Source organism: Pan paniscus, chromosome 3 (genome assembly GCF_029289425.2).
Source record: "Pan paniscus chromosome 3, NHGRI_mPanPan1-v2.0_pri, whole genome shotgun sequence".
Lineage (NCBI taxonomy): Eukaryota > Metazoa > Chordata > Mammalia > Primates > Hominidae > Pan > Pan paniscus.
The window spans coordinates 111775411-111796701 of NC_073252.2; the positions used below are offsets into that span (position 1 = coordinate 111775411).

General features: G+C 38.0%; 1 protein-coding gene across 27 annotated transcripts in view; it reads right to left on the reverse strand.

Moving 5' to 3' along the window:
- The window catches only part of CAMK2D (calcium/calmodulin dependent protein kinase II delta), a 319504-nt gene that overhangs the window by 228862 nt on the left and 69351 nt on the right, over window positions 1–21291 (reverse strand). The window lies entirely within an intron of this gene.

A 21291-nucleotide genomic window follows, 5' to 3' on the forward strand; every position in this document is an offset into this window, starting at 1 on the left:
TAGGTCAAAATTTAGACTCTTATCCTCTTCTCTACTAACACATGCGGTTGTTTTTTAAATACTTGCCTCTCCCCAGCCATTTTCTTTTCTTAATTCTTCCCTAGATGTCCATCATATATTCCAGCCACATATTCTCCAGTCTCTGCTTTTTCTGTCCTGATTTTAAAAATCAATAATAACACGTAAAAGAAACCCACAGAAATAGTAAGTCATTCCCTTAACCATGGGTAGAGAAAAAGCAAATTTTTAAAAACGCTGAATTGAGTTTTGACGACTCTGATTTCAGAACATAAAATAATTTTAAGCAAAACTTCTAAATGTAAACTGTGAATTAAAGAACAAATAAAGAAATACTAGCCCTCCATTACAATAGGAAATCTAATTTGGAAATACTCAGCATACAACTTACTTTATCAGATCAACTTCATAGTAGGTGTCAGACTTACTAGTTTTCTTAAGACAAAGATAAGCAAATCTAAACTATTTAAGAAAGAATAAGAAAAAAGGAAAGGAAGAAAGGCCTCTCACAATGATTTATTTGAAGACAGCTAAAGAAAAGTTACCTAAAGTGACTGAACCTTTCTTCTGGGGCATGCTTTGTTTTAATATGAAAATACAATTTCCAAATTAATAAACTACAGTATATGAAACAAGCCCATTATAAAGAAGTCTAGTAATTTGTGGCTTGAGGATTTCCCTTCTACTAGTCCTTTTTCACATTATTATTATTTTTTTCTTTTTTTTAAATCAAGACAGGATCTTGCTACATTGCCCAAGCCAGTCACAAATTTTTTCACATTATTTAAGTTCTTGTCATTGTTCAGATTCTATGGAAGCAGATGCTGAGATGGCTTATAGGGCGTAAGATATTTACATAGAAGACCTGTAAGATTTTATCAGATCTGGAAAGGAGAAGGAAGAAAGATCAGGAAGCATGAGAAACAACCATGAGGCAAATCCAATGTCTCAAACCAGTGGAGCACTCTAGAACAAACGCTGTCCATCAGAGTTGTCTAGTGCTGGGGTCTTAACTTAGTCATCAGATGTGAGGTGCCACAAGAGGGAGATGACTTTGGGAGGGCCAGCTCTGTGCAGCTGAAGCTGACCCTGACTGCTGGAGGCTCTCCTGACTGCCTTCCTTGGAGGGGCATCTGAATGGCCTATCTCTATGTCTGTTACAGTTCTTTCGTAGGACATGAGCTTTAAAAAAAAGTTTAATAGGTTCAAGAAGCTGAGTGGGACAAACAAACAAAAAGATATAAATCAGAGCAACTCCAGGGTAAGTTCCTCTTAGGAATTATCTGGCTATGGTCTGCTGCTTTGATAGATGAGGACACTGAGGCACACAGAGGAGGAAATCTGCCTAGTCACATAGAACAAACGTTCTTTGTGTTATGGAAAAACCTGTCCTTGGCCTGAATGTGGGTGACTCCCATTAGGATATGGAGTGATGGCACCATCCTGTGCAAGGACTAGACACAAATGAAGGCATTTTAATGATAGGTCTGATTTATGGAACACCTTTCTCTGGGGCAGCACTGGGAACTTGGCTAGCATGGGCTAATTAATCTTCACCATCTCCCTGTGAGAAAGGTGGGTCTCAAAGACCATTCCCCTAAATTAGGAGTCAGAAAGAATGAAGTACAAAAGGATTTCTGTAATTTTCCTATAATCATTCATTAAATTATGAAGTGCCGGAAGACCCAGGTATTTCTTAGCTCCCTGTTGACTACATTTACTGAAGCAAATATTGTATTTTACTGATAGTCATATTTAAGCTATATTTCTTTCCCTTTATTCTTCATATTATGTGCAATACTTCTGTATAAAAAGTAAAAAATGAGATCCACTGTGTGATATGGTTTGGCTGTGTCCCCACTCAAATCTCATCTTGAATTGTAGTTCCCATAATTCCCACATGTCAGGGGAAGGACCTGGTGGGAGGTAACTGAATCATGGGGGTGGTTACCCCAATGATGTCATGATAGTGAGTGAGATCTCACAAGATCTGATGGTTTTATAAAGGGCTTTTCCCCCTTTGCTCAGCACTTCTCTCTCCTGCCGCCATGTGAAGAAGGATGTGTTTGCTTCCCCTTCCACCATGATTGTAAGTTTCCTGAGGCTTCCCCAGCAATGTGGAACTGTGAGTCAATTAAACCTCTTTATAAATTGCCCAGTCTTGGGCAGTTCTTAATAGCACCATGAGAATGGACTAATATACTGTATATTCTTCATTTTCAGTGCAAAGATAGTGAGTGACATGGCCAGTCCCAAGAAAACATTCACTAATCCCAGAAAACTTCAGGATTATTTTGAGTAACAAAATCTCACCTCAAATTTTATGCTGAGTTAATTCCATGCTATAAAAATAAGTGATCATAAATGCAGGGGCAAAGATCATGGATAAAGACACCCAGACAATCCACTATTTAATCAAACTCTCTACTGATATTTAAATGACAACTGAAATATGAATATCTTATTTAAATGACTTCTGTTTTACATATGCCAGTAACATATTCAATTAAAAAAAAAGGGGGAGGAGCCAAGATGGCCGAATAGGAACAGCTCCGGTCTACAGCTCCCAGCGTGAGCGACGCAGAAGACGGTGATTTCTGCATTTCCATCTGAGGTACCGGGTTCATCTCACTAGGGAGTGCCAGACAGTGGGCGCAGGCCAGTGGGTGCGCGCACCGTGCGTGAGCCGAAGCAGGGCGAGGCATTGCCTCACCTGGGAAGCGCAAGGGGTCGGGGAGTTCCCTTTCCGAGTCAAAGAAAGGGGTGACGGACACACCTGGAAAACTCGGGTCACTCCCACCCGAATATTGCGCGTTTCAGACCGGCTTAAAAAACGGCGCACCACGAGACTATATCCCACACCTGGCTCGGAGGGTCCTACGCCCTCGGAATCTCGCTGATTGCTAGCACAGCAGTCTGAGATCAAACTGCAAGGCGGCAGCGAGGCTGGGGGAGGGGCGCCCGCCATTGCCCAGGCTTGCTTAGGTAAACAAAGCAGCCAGGAAGCTCGAACTGGGTGGAGCCCACCACAGCTCAAGGAGGCCTGCCTGCCTCTGTAGGCTCCACCTCTGGGGGCAGGGCACAGACAAACAAAAAGACAGCAGTAACCTCTGCAGACTTAAATGTCCCTGTCTGACAGCTTTGAAGAGAGCAGTGGTTCTCCCAGCACGCAGCTGGAGATCTGAGAACGGGCAGACTGCCTCCTCAAGTGGGTCCCTGACCCCTGACCCCCGAGCAGCCTAACTGGGAGGCACCCCCCAGCAGGGGCACACTGACACCTCACACGGCAGGGTATTCCAACAGACCTGCAGCTGAGGGTCCTGTCTGTTAGAAGGAAAACTAACAAACAGAAAGGACATCCACACCGAAAACCCATCTGTACATCACCATCATCAAAGACCAAAAGTAGATAAAACCACAAAGATGGGGAAAAAACAGAACAGAAAAACAGGAAACTCTAAAATGCAGAGCGCCTCTCCTCCTCCAAAGGAACGCAGTTCCTCACCAGTAACAGAACAAAGCTGGATGGAGAATGATTTTGACGAGCTGAGAGAAGAAGGCTTCAGACGATCAAATTACTCTGAGCTACGGGAGGACATTCAAACCAAAGGCAAAGAAGTTGAAAACGTTGAAAAAAATTTAGAAGAATGTATAACTAGAATAACCAATACAGAGAAGTGCTTAAAGGAGCTGATGGAGCTGAAAACCAAGGCTCGAGAACTACGTGAAGAATGCAGAAGCCTCAGGAGCCGATGCGATCAACTGGAAGAAAGGGTATCAGCAATGGAAGATGAAATGAATGAAACGAAGCGAGAAGGGAAGTCTAGAGAAAAAAGAATAAAAAGAAATGAGCAAAGCCTCCAAGAAATATGGGACTATGTGAAAAGACCAAATCTACGTCTGATTGGTGTACCTGAAAGTGATGCGGAGAATGAAACCAAGTTGGAAAACACTCTGCAGGATATTATCCAGGAGAACTTCCCCAATCTAGCAAGGCAGGCCAACGTTCAGATTCAGGAAATACAGAGAACGCCACAAAGATACTCCTCGAGAAGAGCAACTCCAAGACACATAATTGTCAGATTCACCAAAGTTGAAATGAAGGAAAAAATGTTAAGGGCAGCCAGACAGAAAGGTCGGGTTACACTCAAAGGGAAGCCCATCAGACTAACAGCAGATCTCTCGGCAGAAACCCTACAAGCCAGAAGAGAGTGGGGGCCAATATTCAACATTCTTAAAGAAAAGAATTTTCAACCCAGAATTTCATATCCAGCCAAACTAAGCTTCATAAGTGAAGGAGAAATAAAATACTTTACAGACAAGCAAATGCTGACCGATTTTGTCACCACCAGGCCTGCCCTAAAAGAGCTCCTGAAGGAAGCGCTAAACATGGAAAGGAACAACCGGTACCAGCCGCTGCAAAATCATGCCAAAATGTAAAGACCATCAAGACTAAGAAGAAACTGCATCAACTAACGAGCAAAATCACCAGCTAACATCATAATGACAGGATCAAATTCACACATAACAATATTAACTTTAAATGTAAATGGACTAAATTCTCCAATTAAAAGACACAGACTGGCAAGTTGGATAAAGAATCAAGACCCATCAGTGTGCTGTATTCAGGAAACCCATCTCACGTGCAGAGACACACATAGGCTCAAAATAAAAGGATGGAGGAAGATCTACCAAGCAAATGGAAAACAAAAAAAGGCAGGGGTTGCAATCCTAGTCTCTGATAAAACAGACTTTAAACCAACAAAGATCAAAAGAGACAAAGAAGGCCATTACATAATGGTAAAGGGATCAATTCAACAAGAGGAGCTAACTATCCTAAATATATATGCACCCAATACAGGAGCACCCAGATTCATAAAGCAAGTCCTGAGTGACCTACAAAGAGACTTAGACTCCCACACATTAATAATGGGAGACTTTAACACCCCACTGTCAACATTAGACAGATCAACGAGACAGAAAGTCAACAAGGATACCCAGGAATTGAACTCAGCTCTGCACCAAGCGGACCTAATAGACATCTACAGAACTCTCCACCCCAAATCAACAGAATATACATTTTTTTCAGCACCACACCACACCTATTCCAAAATTGACCACATAGTTGCAAGTAAAGCTCTCCTCAGCAAATGTAAAGGAACAGAAATTATAACAAACTATCTCTCAGACCACAGTGCAATCAAACTAGAACTCAGGATTAAGAATCTCACTCAAAGCCGCTCAACTACATGGAAACTGAACAACCTGCTCCTGAATGACTGCTGGGTACATAACGAAATGAAGGCAGAAATAAAGATGTTCTTTGAAACCAACGAGAACAAAGACACAACATACCAGAATCTCTGGGACGCATTCAAAGCAGTGTGCAGAGGGAAATTTATAGCACTAAATGCCCACAAGAGAAAGCAGGAAAGATCCAAAATTGACACCCTAACATCACAATTAAAAGAACTAGAAAAGCAAGAGCGAACACATTCAAAAGCTAGCAGAAGGCAAGAAATAACTAAAATCAGAGCAGAACTGAAGGAAATAGAGACACAAAAAACCCTTCAAAAAATTAATGAATCCAGGAGCTGGTTTTTTGAAAGGATCAACAAAATTGATAGACTGCTAGCAAGACTAATAAAGAAGAAAAGAGAGAAGAATCAAATAGACGCAATAAAAAATGATAAAGGGGATATCACCACCGATCCCACAGAAATACAAACTACCATCAGAGAATACTACAAACACCTCTACGCAAATAAACTAGAAAATCTAGAAGAAATGTATACATTCCTCGACACATACACTCTCCCAAGACTAAACCAGGAAGAAGTTGAATCTCTGAATAGACCAATAACAGGAGCTGAAATTGTGGCAATAATCAATAGTTTACCAACCAAAAAGAGTCCAGGACCAGATGGATTCACAGCCGAATTCTACCAGAGGTACAAGGAGGAGCTGGTACCATTCCTTCTGAAACTCATCCAATCAATAGAAAAAGAGGGAATCCTCCCTAACTCATTTTATGAGGCCAGCATCATTCTGATACCAAAGCCTGGCAGAGACACAACCAAAAAAGAGAATTTTAGACCAATATCCTTGATGAACATTGATGCAAAAATCCTCAATAAAATACTGGCAAACCGAATCCAGCAGCACATCAAAAAGCTTATCCACCATGATCAAGTGGGCTTCATCCCTGGGATGCAAGGCTGGTTCAACATACGCAAATCAATAAATGTAATCCAGCATATAAACAGAGCCAAAGACAAAAACCACATGATTATCTCAATAGATGCAGAAAAAGCCTTTGACAAAATTCAACAACCCTTCATGCTAAAAACTCTCAATAAATTAGGTATTGATGGGACATATTTCAAAATAATAAGAGCTATCTATGACAAACCCACAGCCAATATCATACTGAATGGGCAAAAACTGGAAGCATTCCCTTTGAAAACTGGCACAAGACAGGGATGCCCTCTCTCACCGCTCCTATTCAACATAGTGTTGGAAGTTCTGGCCAGGGCAATCAGGCAGGAGAAGGAAATAAAGGGTATTCAATTAGGAAAAGAGGAAGTCAAATTGTCCCTGTTTGCAGACGACATGATTGTTTATCTAGAAAACCCCATCGTCTCAGCCCAAAATCTCCTTAAGCTGATAAGCAACTTCAGCAAAGTCTCAGGATACAAAATCAATGTACAAAAATCACAAGCATTCTTATACACCAACAACAGACAAACAGAGAGCCAAATCATGAGTGAACTCCCATTCACAATTGCTTCAAAGAGAATAAAATACCTAGGAATCCAACTTACAAGGGATGTGAAGCACCTCTTCAAGGAGAACTACAAACCACTGCTCAAGGAAATAAAAGAGGATACAAACAAATGGAAGAACATTCCTTGCTCATGGGTAGGAAGAATCAATATCGTGAAAATGGCCATACTGCCCAAGGTAATTTACAGATTCAATGCCATCCCCATCAAGCTACCAATGACTTTCTTCACAGAATTGGAAAAAACTACTTTAAAGTTCATATGGAACCAAAAGAGAGCCCGCATCGCCAAGTCAATCCTAAGCCAAAAGAACAAAGCTGGAGGCATCACACTACCTGACTTCAAACTATACTACAAGGCTACAGTAACCAAAACAGCATGGTACTGGTACCAAAACAGAAATATAGATCAATGGAACAGAATAGAGCCCTCAGAAATAACGCCGCTTACCTACAACTATCTGATCTTTGACAAACCTGAGAAAAACAAGCAATGGGGAAAGGATTCCCTATTTAATAAATGGTGCTGGGAAAACTGGCTAGCCATATGGAGAAAGCTGAAACTGGATCCCTTCCTTACACCTTATACAAAAATCAATTCAAGATGGATTAAAGATTTAAACGTTAGACCTAAAACCATAAAAACCCTAGAAGAAAACCTAGGCATTACCATTCAGGACATAGGCGTGGGCAAGGACTTCATGTCCAAAACACCAAAAGCAATGGCAACAAAAGCCAAAATTGACAAATGGGATCTAATTAAACTAAAGAGCTTCTGCACAGCAAAAGAAACTACCATCAGAGTGAATAGGCAACCTACAACATGGGAGAAAATTTTCGCAACCTACTCATCTGACAAAGGGCTAATATCCAGAATCTACAGTGAACTCAAACAAATTTACAAGAAAAAAACAAACAACCCCATCAAAAAGTGGGCGAAGGACATGAACAGGCACTTCTCAAAAGAAGATATTTATGCAGCCAAAAAACACATGAAAAAATGCTCATCATCACTGGCCATCAGAGAAATGCAAATCAAAACCACTATGAGATATCATCTCACACCAGTTAGAATGGCAATCATTCAAAAGTCAGGAAACAACAGGTGCTGGAGAGGATGTGGAGAAATAGGAACACTTTTACACTGTTGGTGGGACTATAAACTAGTTCAACCATTGTGGAAGTCAGTGTGGCGATTCCTCAGGGATCTAGAACTAGAAATACCATTTGACCCAGCCATCCCATTACTGGGTATATACCCAAAGGACTATAAATCATGCTGCCATAAAGACACATGCACACATATGTTTATTGCGGCATTATTCACAATAGCAAAGACTTGGAACCAAGCCAAATGTCCAACAATGATAGACTGGATTAAGAAAATGTGGCACATATACACCATGGAATACTATGCAGCCATAAAAAATGATGAGTTCATATCCTTTGTAGGGACATGGATGAAATTGGAAACCATCATTCTCAGCAAACTATCGCAAGAACAAAAAACCAAACACCGCATATTCTCACTCATAGGTGGGAATTGAACAATGAGATCACATGGACACAGGAAGGGGAATATCATACTCTGGGGACTGTGGTGGGGAGGGGGGAGGGGGGAGGGATAGCATTGGGAGATATACCTAATGCTGGATGACGAGTTGGTGGGTGCAGCGCACCAGCATGGCACATGTATACATATGTAACTAACCTGCACAATGTGCACATGTACCCTAAAACTTAAAGTATAATAAAAAAAAAAAAAAAAAAAAAAAAACAGCCTTTTCCAGTTCCATTTTGTCATTTGATTAGTTTGTAATTCCAGTTTGCTGGTTTCTCCAGCACAAAGTATGTCTGTACTCAAAACTGACATTCTCTACCAAAATATACTAGAAAAAGCATGGGATACAGGAGCAGTGGACCTGAGTTTAAATCCTATTCTACCCCTTCCTTTCTGGGGAAATTGCTAAGCTTAATTTTCCATGCATATATGATGGAAGATGATAATGCTGTACAGGTAACTGCAAGAATTAAATCAGATTACACATGTTAAACTTTGCATCACAGAATAGGAGCTAAATGTTTTAGCTGTTTTGATAGAAGAGGAAGAGCAATCTTCAGTTTTAATTTATTCATTTTTTAAAAAATTGCCACATATAAACTGCTTTAAGAGGAAAGTATATGAGAAATTTATAAAAATGTATTTTTATATGAGAAAAATTAATTTCTCATATAAATTTATAATTTCAAATTTTAATTTATTAAAGTCACTCAGACTTTTATAAATTAAATTTTAAAATATAGCTTTATTTATTTTTTCAAATATCAGAATATTATCATTCACCATTTTTATGCATTTCCAAAATTTATAATGAGGACTTTTTCTTCTTTTGGATTTGAATCTCTCATTTACTTCAGTACCATTCAGACTTCAACTTCTGTTCAAGACTGAAAAAAACTATAATGCAATTATGAGTAGGCCATTTCTTCCTTCTTTCTCCTCTACTCCAACTTAAGTACCTAGAATCCTCACATAATCTCCAATCTTTCTCACATCTATTTTACTAAAATTATGCAAAAACCTATAATTTGATATTTATCTTATTTAAAATTAGGAATTGTATCATCTTAGCATTTGGTTCAGTAAACACATGAAAAGTGTTCCTTTACAATGACTATTATTCTAAGCAAATGTTTTAAATAAAATATTCCTCAATTGAAGTCAAAATTAGTCATCGAAGTTTTGCTGGATGAAATAAGGACTAAAGTACATGGGGCCCTATGACTATAATAAACCCATCTGCATTCACTGCTTTACTTAGAGAAATAAAAGACTCATAGTTTCATCATGTTCAATCATCTGCTAGCTACCCTAAATACATTTGAGTCACATGATCTATAATGCAGAAAACAAATAAAAAGGTATTTGGAAATTAGTCAATGCTCATCCAACATCTGAAAACTGCCTTTCTAAATTAAAGTGAAGAGTGAATAAAAATCTAAGGAGCAAAATATTTTAAACACAACTAATATGTGTTATCTTACCCTATTCATGACATTTAATTGGTGATCTCAACTGTGTGCACTTATTTTTCCCCACCCACCTCCTATCGTACACAGACAAAAGAAACTATCTCAAGTGGGTGTAATGGTTCAGTTTCAAGCATTTCAAAATCCTCCATCACCTGCACAGGAAACTGTGACTGAAAACCAGACAGGGCACCGCAGAGCAGCACCGATGATACAGGAACATGGCTGAGAGGTGAATCTGGTTACTAGACAGTTGAATGAAATCGGCAGAGGGGAGATGGTACTCCCAATGAAGAGCACATGACACTTAAGGGCAAATAAACACCACCATACAATGAAAGAAGCACCAAAACTGGAGTTACTTATTAAGTGCTACGGAAACACAGATGAGAGAAAATACAATTTTACAACAATGCATAAAAGAGTTGTGAAGGCTGATATGGGCTTTGAAGAATAAATAGGCGTTTTCTGGTTAGAAAAAGATGAAGTAAATTTCAGATAAAAGGAATAGCATGATTAACATCACAGAGTCAGAAAACTATCTGGAAGGTTTGGAGAACAGCAATAGTTTGATATACTTGTCTGTGGATAACAACCTCAAATGTGAGCAGGGAAAAACATAAAAAGCTAACAAATTAATCCTGTGCTAATATGTTAAGATTTTCTGCTGCAGGAAATATCGGTTTTGATCAGAGGCACAAGGAACCAGATTCTGTGTGCAACACAATATAGTAGTTAAGAGTACAGATTTTAGAGTTAGACTGCCTGGGTTCAGACTGACTTTACCACTTAGGATTGTTTCTGACCTAGAGTGAGCTTTTTGACCTCTCTGTACCTCAGTTTCTTCTTTTGTAAAATGAGGATGTTAACAGCACCTACCTCATGGAATTGTTGAGAGATTTATATATAAAAAGTTAGAACAGTGCCTGGCATATAGGAAGCAAGACAAAACTGCTGGCTATGAATGCTGTTTTTGAAAATCAGGGTTGATGACACTGTGGAGTACACAATGGAACCAGAGAATGAAAGTCTACAGGCAGGGACTTCAGTTAGAAAGCTAATGAAAATTGTATCTGTAAAAATTAAATGCATCTGTGAGTACATTTCTTTGTAGAGATAACCACATTGGATAGCCATGTATCATATAAATTAACACGTCATACAAAATATATTTACATAAAAAGTCAGACACATGTATGTATGCATGTGTATGTATCTCCAAATCTCTTAGGCAAACTCATATACATGCCAGAATATAAGACATAAAAACAAATATACTCCCTACAGACAACCTTGTATGTACTGTATGTATAATTATAATTTCAAATTTAGTAAGTTGGAAGGTAAATGACTGAAAAGAATGATTGCTTTTTTCTTCTTTGTGTAACAGAGGACTTGCTCAGAACAAGGGAAGAAGATGACTATGCAGCTGCTCGGTAACAGCGTCTAGTCACACTCTGAGATACCGAGGTCAGCAAGAACAGAGGATGCACACAATGTCCCATCTTGCCTTTCTGCCCAGAAAGTCTTAGTTACTGGAAAAGCTTCAGAAATATTTACCAAAAAATCCATTTGAAATCCTGAAATTCTACTTCTCAGAAAAACAGTATTACTCTTGTCTAGAAATAACATTCAGGCCTCAAAGTGCTATACTGTCATTACTTCTAAAAATAAACTGAGCAAATCCAAGTCTTGAGGTCAGTTTCAAATAATGTGCTGCAGCAATGACACAAGCAACAGCTCCACTCTGTCCCATTGGAGGCAGTGCATTCCCTGAGGGCTTGAGAGCACAGGCCTGCTGCTCCTCATCTCTCCCTGGAAAGAGCTGGCAGCAGATGACCAGACAGGCCTCTAAGGCAGAAGGTACTGAGCAAAGTCCTTCTCTCTGTTGATTCTCTTTAGTAAGGCACCTGGAGAGAGTAAACCAATGATAGGAGGGAGTCGCCAATCCAGCAGCCTCTCCAGATGGCAGCTCAATTTTTCTCCTAGCATCCTCTAAATGATTTTCTAAGACCACCATCATGTGTAAGAATGCTTGATACCACCTTATATCATTTGAACAGATACAAATGACTTACATTTCAGACTTCTTTTTTTTTTTTTTTTTTTAGACAAGGTCTTACTCTGTCACCCAGGCTGGAGTGGAGTGGCGCGATCTCTGCTCACTGCAGCCTCTGCCTCCCAGGGCTCAAGCAATCCTCCCACCTCAGCCTCCCAAGTAGCTGGAACTATAGGCGTGCGCCACAACACTTGGCTAATTTTCATATTTTTTGGTAGAGATGGGGTTTCACCATGTTGCCCAGGATGGTCTTGAACTCCTGGCTTCAAGTGATCCTCCCAACTCAGCCTCCCAAAGTGTTGGGATTACAGGCATGAGCCACTGCACCTGGCCACATTTCAGACTTTAAATAGGAAACACATGAGCCCGTGAAAGGTAATAAATTAGGTGTATAAATTATGAAAAATTAGAGAAAAACAAAATTAGGTAATATTACAAGAAGTGACAAGTAGAGACATTTTAATTTTATGTCAATGTAATTAATTGATGCTATAATATAACCAATGCTATTTTTGAGAGATAGGGCTGATAATATTGTGGAGTATGGAACCAGAGAATGAAAGTCTACAAGCAAGGGCCAGGCACGGTGGCTCATGCCTGTAATCCTAGCACTTTGGGAGGCTGAGGTAGGTGGATCACTTGAGGTCAGGAGTTCAAGACCAGCTTGACCAACATGGTGAAACCCCCGTCTCTACTAAAAATACAAAATTATCTGGATGTGGTGGCGCATGCCTGTAATCCCAGCTACTCGGGAGGCTGAGGCATGAAAATTTCTTGAACCTGGGAGGCGGAGATTGCAGTGAGCCGTGATCATGCCTTGCACTCCAGCCTGGGCAACAGAAAGAGATTCTGTCTCAAAAAAAAAAAAAAAGTGATAAACTAAATAAACGAATAATGAATAAATGCCAAGTCACTAAAATGTACTTGATTCTAAGCAAGATATCTGCTATTAAAACTTAATTTTTATCTTGAAAGAAATGGGAAGAAATTATCAAAATATTTTCAGATAATAAACGCCAAATAACTGATATTTATCTACATAGAAAGTTGTCCTTTACTATCTTTGTAGTAGTGTCTTCTACTATGGTTGTAGTAGTGTCAGTGCCTGTACTTTTTCTCAATTCTCTGTAAAAATACCTAAATATTGCTTACATATCTGAAAAGGTACAGGGACATACCTATATTCCCAAGTTTTCCCTTACAAAAGTAATTAACTTTTTATTTCTTCGCTTTGCTAGCAACAAAACTCTCAAAATCTTAAGTAAGGTACCCTTCTAATTGCCATAATAATTCAAACGTTTCTTTAGGACCTCTAATTGTAAGAGATGATTTTTATTACACCTTTGATGCATTAATTTTTAAATTTAAGAAGGAAGCACACAGCTTACTTTTGGAATAAATTTCCTCCTGGAGTAATCAAGAATTTTGGAAATTAATTCTGTAAAAATTGTGAGCCACAACCCAAGCATCTGGAGTCCTACAATGCTCTCAATATATTTTTAACATGATCATTGAGAAAAAAGCCATCAGCCCTTATTTCTCAACGAGAGCCATTCTCATCCATATTGATTAGTGTGAGATTTTACGCCAAGCTTTCATGAGTTTTAAGACAAACTTATTAAGCACCTTTCTTATTTACAATACAGGTACATGTATACACACACACACATACATATACACTTCAAGTTGCTCAATTTTAAAATAAAGATATCTTTTAAAAATAATATAGGTAGAAGGGACCAAAAAATGTAGCTCCAAAATGTAAAACTCCAGATTCATGGATATAAGTTTCCCAGGAAGGAAAAAAAATCAACTATGTATATAATAAAATGTTTGCAAAATTCACCTGGTAACCAGCCATGAGTACATGCATTCTCTTCTTTGAATTGATATGATCGTGAACTTTCTAATCTGAGTATGGAAAATTATTAACCTTCTTCTCGCTTCCCCATTTGAAAAAAATAATTTCAACAGTCCTCATGTTAGATTTCCATTCAGGTGTTACTGAAGTGTAGGAAAAACACATATTGGAGTATGTGGTAACCTTTTTATGTGTTCCTAAGTAAAACCCATAGCAATACAATATTCACACAAAATGGGTGATGGGATGTTTTTTAACTTACTAACCATCAATTGACCTTACATGTCATTTTCTGTGGCTTGTGGTCACAAACCCTCTTCTTAAGGGCAAGCCAGGTCATCAATCAAATCCAATTCAGATGGCTTAACCAACTAGCATGCAAACACTGACAACCTAAATATCTGTTAGGCCTTTTATTAGGTGCACTAGTGACTGACATGGACCAATGGACACTGCCCTCCAACTCGAAATCAACAAGTCAGACAAAGGGTAGTAATATGGTTTGCTACAAGAAAGGAGCAAGTTTGTCTTGTGACTAAACAAGGAAACTTTCAGTCTCTAAGGGTTTTTATCTGGCACATGCTTCATACGAAATAACAAACTCAAGAATTCCTTGGACACCCAACCAACAGTTGAAAATGGGGAGCTTCTGACTGTTCTTGCCAGTAACATAAAAGCAGCCAAATACAAATGGACTGTTTTTATTCTCCTTTGTCTTTAAGATGAAATATTAAATCATCAGGCACACTACCTGTTTCCTACATCCCTTCTTGGTTCAATCATCACAGAGAATCTTGTGCAAACATTATAATTTTAAGATACTTCTCTGTTACAAAATGATACATGAATTATAACTAATAAAGCAGTACACAGAATAATACTTATATTTGCAAAATGAAATACACACACGGAGAGAAATAAAACATTCACTAGGTAGATCAGGCTCAGCAAAATAAAAGCATTTAATTCTCTTAATTACTAGATAATGACTGATTTTCCATGGTTCCTAAATCTGAAAAGGCCTTCCAGAAAATTCTGCACTCCAATGTAATCTATCAAAACTATATCTGTTGCAAAACAGTCCAAAATTCTTGCCATCCAAAAGCAGCATGAAGCAAACTAATGGATCTCTCCTTAAGATTATGTATCTGCCAAACGTGTGTCCTTCACAAGGAGGTCTGTGTGTTCCCAGAATTTCATCTGGTACTAACCTCATTCAAAAGGGCTTAGAAGCTTTAGTGGGAGGGAGGGTGCATTCACCTTTCTAACTATGCCCAATCTTTAAATATGTGAAAATAAAATAGCTTTCCATCATTTTTCAGTTAAATGACATGCTCTCTGTTATATGTACTTGACATTAAAAATGGCATAGTAACCTTCATCTATTTACAAAATTATTACCTTCATACACATTTCTAAAATTTGTGTCTCTAGCCTGCACTCTGTACTGATTTCTAAACATTTCCAGCTGCCAGAGGTCCATCTCCAGATGGCTGTCCTATGAGGCACCTCAGAAGGACCCTCCACAGAATAGAACTCATCCTCTTCTAGTTCCTATTGCCCCAACTGATTTCCTCACCTTTAACTCCTTGGTTTCCTTCATCCCTGCATTCAGTCACAGAATTGCCAACTTCCGGACCCTATATATCTCTCAAGTCCATCACATCTTTGCTTTCCAGCTTCCACTAAACGAGGCCACCTCATTATTGCTTCTTGTCTGAAAAGCTAAGAGAGATTTTTAACTGTTTTCAGTTTGTCTCAAAATCAATCCTATACCCCAAAATGACCATTGAAGAAAAAAGAGCAAAAACAGATTAATATACAAAGAAGATGCAAAAAAAAAAAAAAAAGGAAAGAGCACACTAAAAAAAAATGATGGCCGGGTGCAGTGGCTCATGCCTGTAACCCCAGCACTTTGGGAGGCCAAGGCGGGCAGATCACGAGGTCAAGAGATCGAGACCATCCTGGCCAACATGGTGAAACCCCGTCTCTACTAAAAAAATACAAAAAACTAGCCGGGCATGGTGGCAGGCACCTGTAGTCCCAGCTACTTGGGAGGCTGAGGCAGGGGAATTGCTTGAACCCAGGAGGCGGAGGCTGCAATGAGCTGAGATTGTACCACTGAACTCCAGCCTGGCAACAGAGCGAGACTCCATCTCAAAAAAAAAATGGTTAAAATGATAAATTAGAACAAAAAAGAAGATTATTTTCCAATTAATTTCCTACTCTTGTCAATCTCTCAGAAAGCTGACTTCCTCCAGCATGAACAAAGCTGTTTGATGCTGAGAACAAGAGAACTCTCCAGTTACATTTGTTCCTGCAAATCTCCACTCCAGAATCTGTTTCATGCAGAACCCAACCTAAGATTCAAGGTCTGTAAAGTTCCTATTAAACTAGCTACTCCCTGTCTCTCCAACCTTATTTTATTCTACTTTCCCTTTTGTTCATGATACTCCAGATACATTAGTGCCCTTTCTTTGCCTCCATCCTGTCCTTCTTATTCTTTCAGAAAGTTTGCACTTCCTTTTTTCTCTGGCTTAAATATTCTCCCCTTGCTTTTTCCACGGGTAGCTTGCTCAAATGTTACCAATTCATCTTCCCTTACTGTTCTTTCTCAAGCAGCCCCACTATCATTTTATTGATTGGAATCACATCACTTTTGTTATTTCCTTCATAGCACTTACTACAATCTGAAATTATCACATTTTATCACAAGTTTGACAACTTGTATAAAAGAAATCTGTTCTCATGCCCTACCAGTTTTCCATTCCCACTAGAACACTAACTTCTTGAAGGCAGGGAACACGTTGTCTTGTTTACCACTGTTTCTTCAAGGTCTAGAAAAGTGCCAAACACATAATGAACACTCGATAAATATTTTTTGAACATATAACCAAGCTACTATGAAAGAATTAACATTAAGTTTGAATACCACCAATACCATGGTGGGCGAATAGGTGACATAAGAGAACCTCCATGAAAAATGACAAAATGAAGCCAGATCAGGCACGATAAAAGGAACAAAAAGTAGTTCAAACAAAGAAAAGAACAAAACTTAGCAAACCTCAAAATTTGATGACCAAGGAAAACAAAAGAAAATTCTTGAACAATTTAACATGATTTATAATTCACCTCCAATGCAACCCTACCTCCATTCCTGAATTCATACTACTGAAGATGTTGGTAAAATTGTGATGGGAGAACACAAGGTCACAGGTCTATAACTTCTACTACTCGGACCAATAATACATCTCATCTGAATTCCTATATTAGCCAAGAAAAAAAATCTATGGAAGGAGGTTCCAGGATGTTTAAGGAGGTAATTTAAATTTTAAAAAATGAGCTCCCAGTTGTGGGCACAAAGGTCCCCCTGAGCAGATGTGTTCCTACACTGATCTTTAGTCTTATGCCTCCAAACAAGTATCTTGGATAAACTGAGGCAACAGTATTTAATTATACATTTTATTATTATTAAGAGCCAAAGTTGTATTTTCAAAATATCTACTAAATGATGTCTATATTATTGCACATTTCCCAACTTCCTTATCTTTTTGCCACGTATGATGATTAGACTTCTCTCCCATTTAAAAATATCTCATGCTTTCTTACTAATGTTGAACAATTTCCAGATCAGTCCTGGGCAAGTTTTAATTTGAATTAATGTATTCACATATTGATTGATTTCATTATGCACTGTGCAATTTGCGAGATTTATAAGCTACTGTGAGACTAAAATTCAAAAATGGCTGTTCTGTATTTATTAGTTTCCACATAGTTTGGGGCCAGTTGTCTTCTCTTTCTGAACACTTCTCTTGATAACAGTAACAGATCACACAGGAAATATGAGAGATTGTTTATGAATGCCCTGAGACCCAAAATGCTTAGACATAAACTAAGATTAATTTATTGCACTAAAGAAGTAATTACAAGCAGAGAGTAATTAAGATTCACAATTGTCTTGGGATTTACAACACAGAATATTCCTTAATAGAACACTCTGGATCTATAACAACCAGAATCCATGACAGCAATTCACCACCATCACTGTCACAAAAAAGATACTAAAGGGTAGAACACCCTCCATTAATATTAAAAAGACATACGTCACCCATTACAACACTTTGGCTGAAAATCTACAAGACTGAAAACTCTACCTAGTTTGCATGGAGTGTTAGATTTAGGTACCATACTTGCTCTACCAATAGTTCAGAACATGAAGGTATATACTTTAGATTACAGCTATCTGTGCCTCCTGAATTGGACAACTAGCTGGAAAGAAGTGCACATGCTAATGGAAGGAATAAAGGTAATGCTATCCGGCTGAGTAGATTTTCCTGAGCTACAATCATTCTACTGATATATCTAAATCTAAAAGGAGCAAATGGGTCAGGGGCACAGTGGCTCACACCTGTAATCCCAGCACTTTGGGAGGCCAAGGTGGGCGGATCAGTTGAGGTCAGGAGTTCGAGACCAGCCTGGCCAACATGGTAAAACACCGTCTCTATGAAAAGTACAAAAATTAGCCAGACATTGTGTCGAATGCCTGTAATCTCAGCTACTCGGGAGGCTGAGGCAAAAAAATCACTTGAACCTGGGAGGCAGAGGTTCCAGTGAGCTGAGATCACACCACTGCACTGCACCCTGGGCGACAGAGAGACTCCATCTCAAAAAATAAAAATAAAAATAAAAATAAAATGAGTAAATGTTTCTGAATGGTTGAGGAAATCCCACCAAATACATTTGCCACACTATTTAAATGGGTGGTGAGGGAAACTGGCCAAATTATGCAATGAATCTTCTGTGAAGTGTGGCCAATGAATATAATTCTGTGTTGTGCTTTAATGAAATTTTCTTCCTATTCCTGAGAAAAGGACAAAGAAAAATAGCAATACATGAGAAGAAGAAAGTCAACCATGAAACAATTACGAGCAAGAATTAAAATGCTGCTGAGGAAACCACTGAATAATTTAAGAGTTCTTGCTAAGTGCCTCAATCTTCAACCTCTTGTTCTCTAAGAGAAGATTATCTCTAGCACTCAAGGTTCTTTCATAAATTCCAGGTGCCTTGTGTCTGCAGAAGAGTTCTCAACTGACCATATTTCTTCCATTCCCAAATCAAAACACCAATTCATCCCTACCTAAGGAGAATGCAAACAGTTATCCTTAGACCTCCTGATAAAATATATTTAAAATAAGTAACATCAATTTGATATCGTTCACTACATTAAAATATGGCCATAATTTTCTAAGTTTGTGAAAATTTTGAGTAATATTAAATTTTGATTATTTACATTTACATGGTACTACTGTAATTCCTGTTGCCCTAAATATTCATACAAAACATACATGCAAAAAATATTTGGGAATAGGGAATATATCTATACATATATTCATACATACATATTCATATATTCATACATACATATATTCATGCATACATATTCATATATCATACATACATATATTCACACTATTCATATAGTCATACATACATATATTCACACATATTCATATATTCATACATACATATAGTCACACATTCATATATTCATTCATACATATTCATATATACATACATATATTCATACATACATATTCATTCATACATACATACATATATTCATACATATTCATATATACATACATACATATATTCATACATACATATTCATATATACATACATACATATTCAGTGTATATATCTGTGTGTGTATCTATCTACCTATCTATCTATCTTGATATATTCCCTGGATACAAGTATATACATTTTACATTATTCTTAGAACTATTATCTTCATAGACTATCACTTAAAACAAATCTTTTCAAGTTCTATTAATATAATTTGCAGAACTGCTTATAATGGTTTTCATAAAGACACAGAGTTCATGAAAGTTCTTACTTTTACTTCCGTATTCAGGCAAAAACCCACAGGAAGTCATTATGTTCCCTCTGACCTACAGGAGATGTAAAAAATAAATAAAACAAGTCTACAGCAGGTACTAGAAACTGGTACTAAGCCAACCTTTCTGAGGGATACTGTCCATAGAATGGAAGGCAAGAAGTATTCTGAGTAAGGGGTCATAAGAAAGCCAGTCCTAAAATAATCTCCTCAAGCAGCAGTCCTGGCCTGTGTGGTTTCATTACATTGTCAGAACCAACACTTGTACAGTTTATGAGCTCCAAAGCTCCCATAAAAAATTCCTAGGAGACCAGCCTGGAAGTCAAGAAAGCCAAAGAGGGCCTTAGCTAGTTCTGCTAAATTCCAAAATGCTAACAGATTTTTTTTTTAGACTTTATTAGTGTAAAGCATTTAAAATATTGCGTTTTATTGGTAGCTTCAGTTAAGACCTTGCTAAAGATTAGCTACTCACTTGCCAAGACCCAAATACTCCTCAAACTCTGATCCTCATAGAGAAAAAGGAAACATCAAGTAAAGGCAGCAAGTGTCAGAGGAGAAAGAACTAATGCCCTGTTTCCCTTCTCTTTGTGTCTAATTGTTTCTCATATTCCCTGCATTCCACCTGGGATGGAAATGTTTGTTTTTTGAAAGGTTAGTAGGGATTTATTGGAAATTTTCACTCAGGACTTAATAACTTAAAAGATCTGCTGTGAAATCTGAGGACAGATATGGCTATCACCAAACACAAGTATAAAAATAAAACAATATTTTACTATCAATAAAAATGCTTTCATTTGTCTAGATTAAAATTGTTTGGAGATTACTGAAAGGTAATTTTTTTTACTTTTTTACACTATCTAAATAATATTTTCTAATTTTCATGTCTATCAAAATGAACCCAAATAGGAAGACATATCTGCCACAAACCATTCTATAAGCATTCCAAAGCTAAATAAAAATGAATTTTAATATATCTACTCACTTATTCATGCTAGAGTAGCATTACCAAGCAAAAACCAAAACACTCCTCCTCTATATACAATCTTCTCATGTTTGTTACTCTTAAAAACCTCACATGAAAATTAAAGACGCATTCATTATCCATATCAGCTAACCAGTTTATCTAGGGGTAGGCGGATTAATACAGGGGTGTAAGAATCAGCCAATTTGCTCAGAGAATGGAAATACCATATGATATCATCTGACCTCAAACTTTAGGAGTTTCCCTGACCCCCAGATTAATGGAGCATCAAGATACATTAAAGACTTCAGGAAAAGGAAGATCTAGTTTCTTAGCCACTGATGATTTATTAATGAAGCATTAACACAAACTCATTAATGCTTTCAGCTCTTGCAATGAAGCTGCCCTTTATTAAGTGCCTCCAATGTGTTTATGTTTTGAGAGGTTAATAATTAAGAAAAAAGGCATCGTGCACATCACTAAAAAATGCTTTATCTATGTCTCATAAAATAGCTTTCTCTATGAATGAAAAAGCCAAGAATGGAGTTTATAAGAGGCTCTTATTTGGGGAATGTGGGTCACATGTTCACTAACTTTAGTGAGAAGTGGGAGGCAGGTTTGACTGGAACATTGCCCAAGATTATCACCAAAACCTGTGGGGTATTGGACAGATAGGAG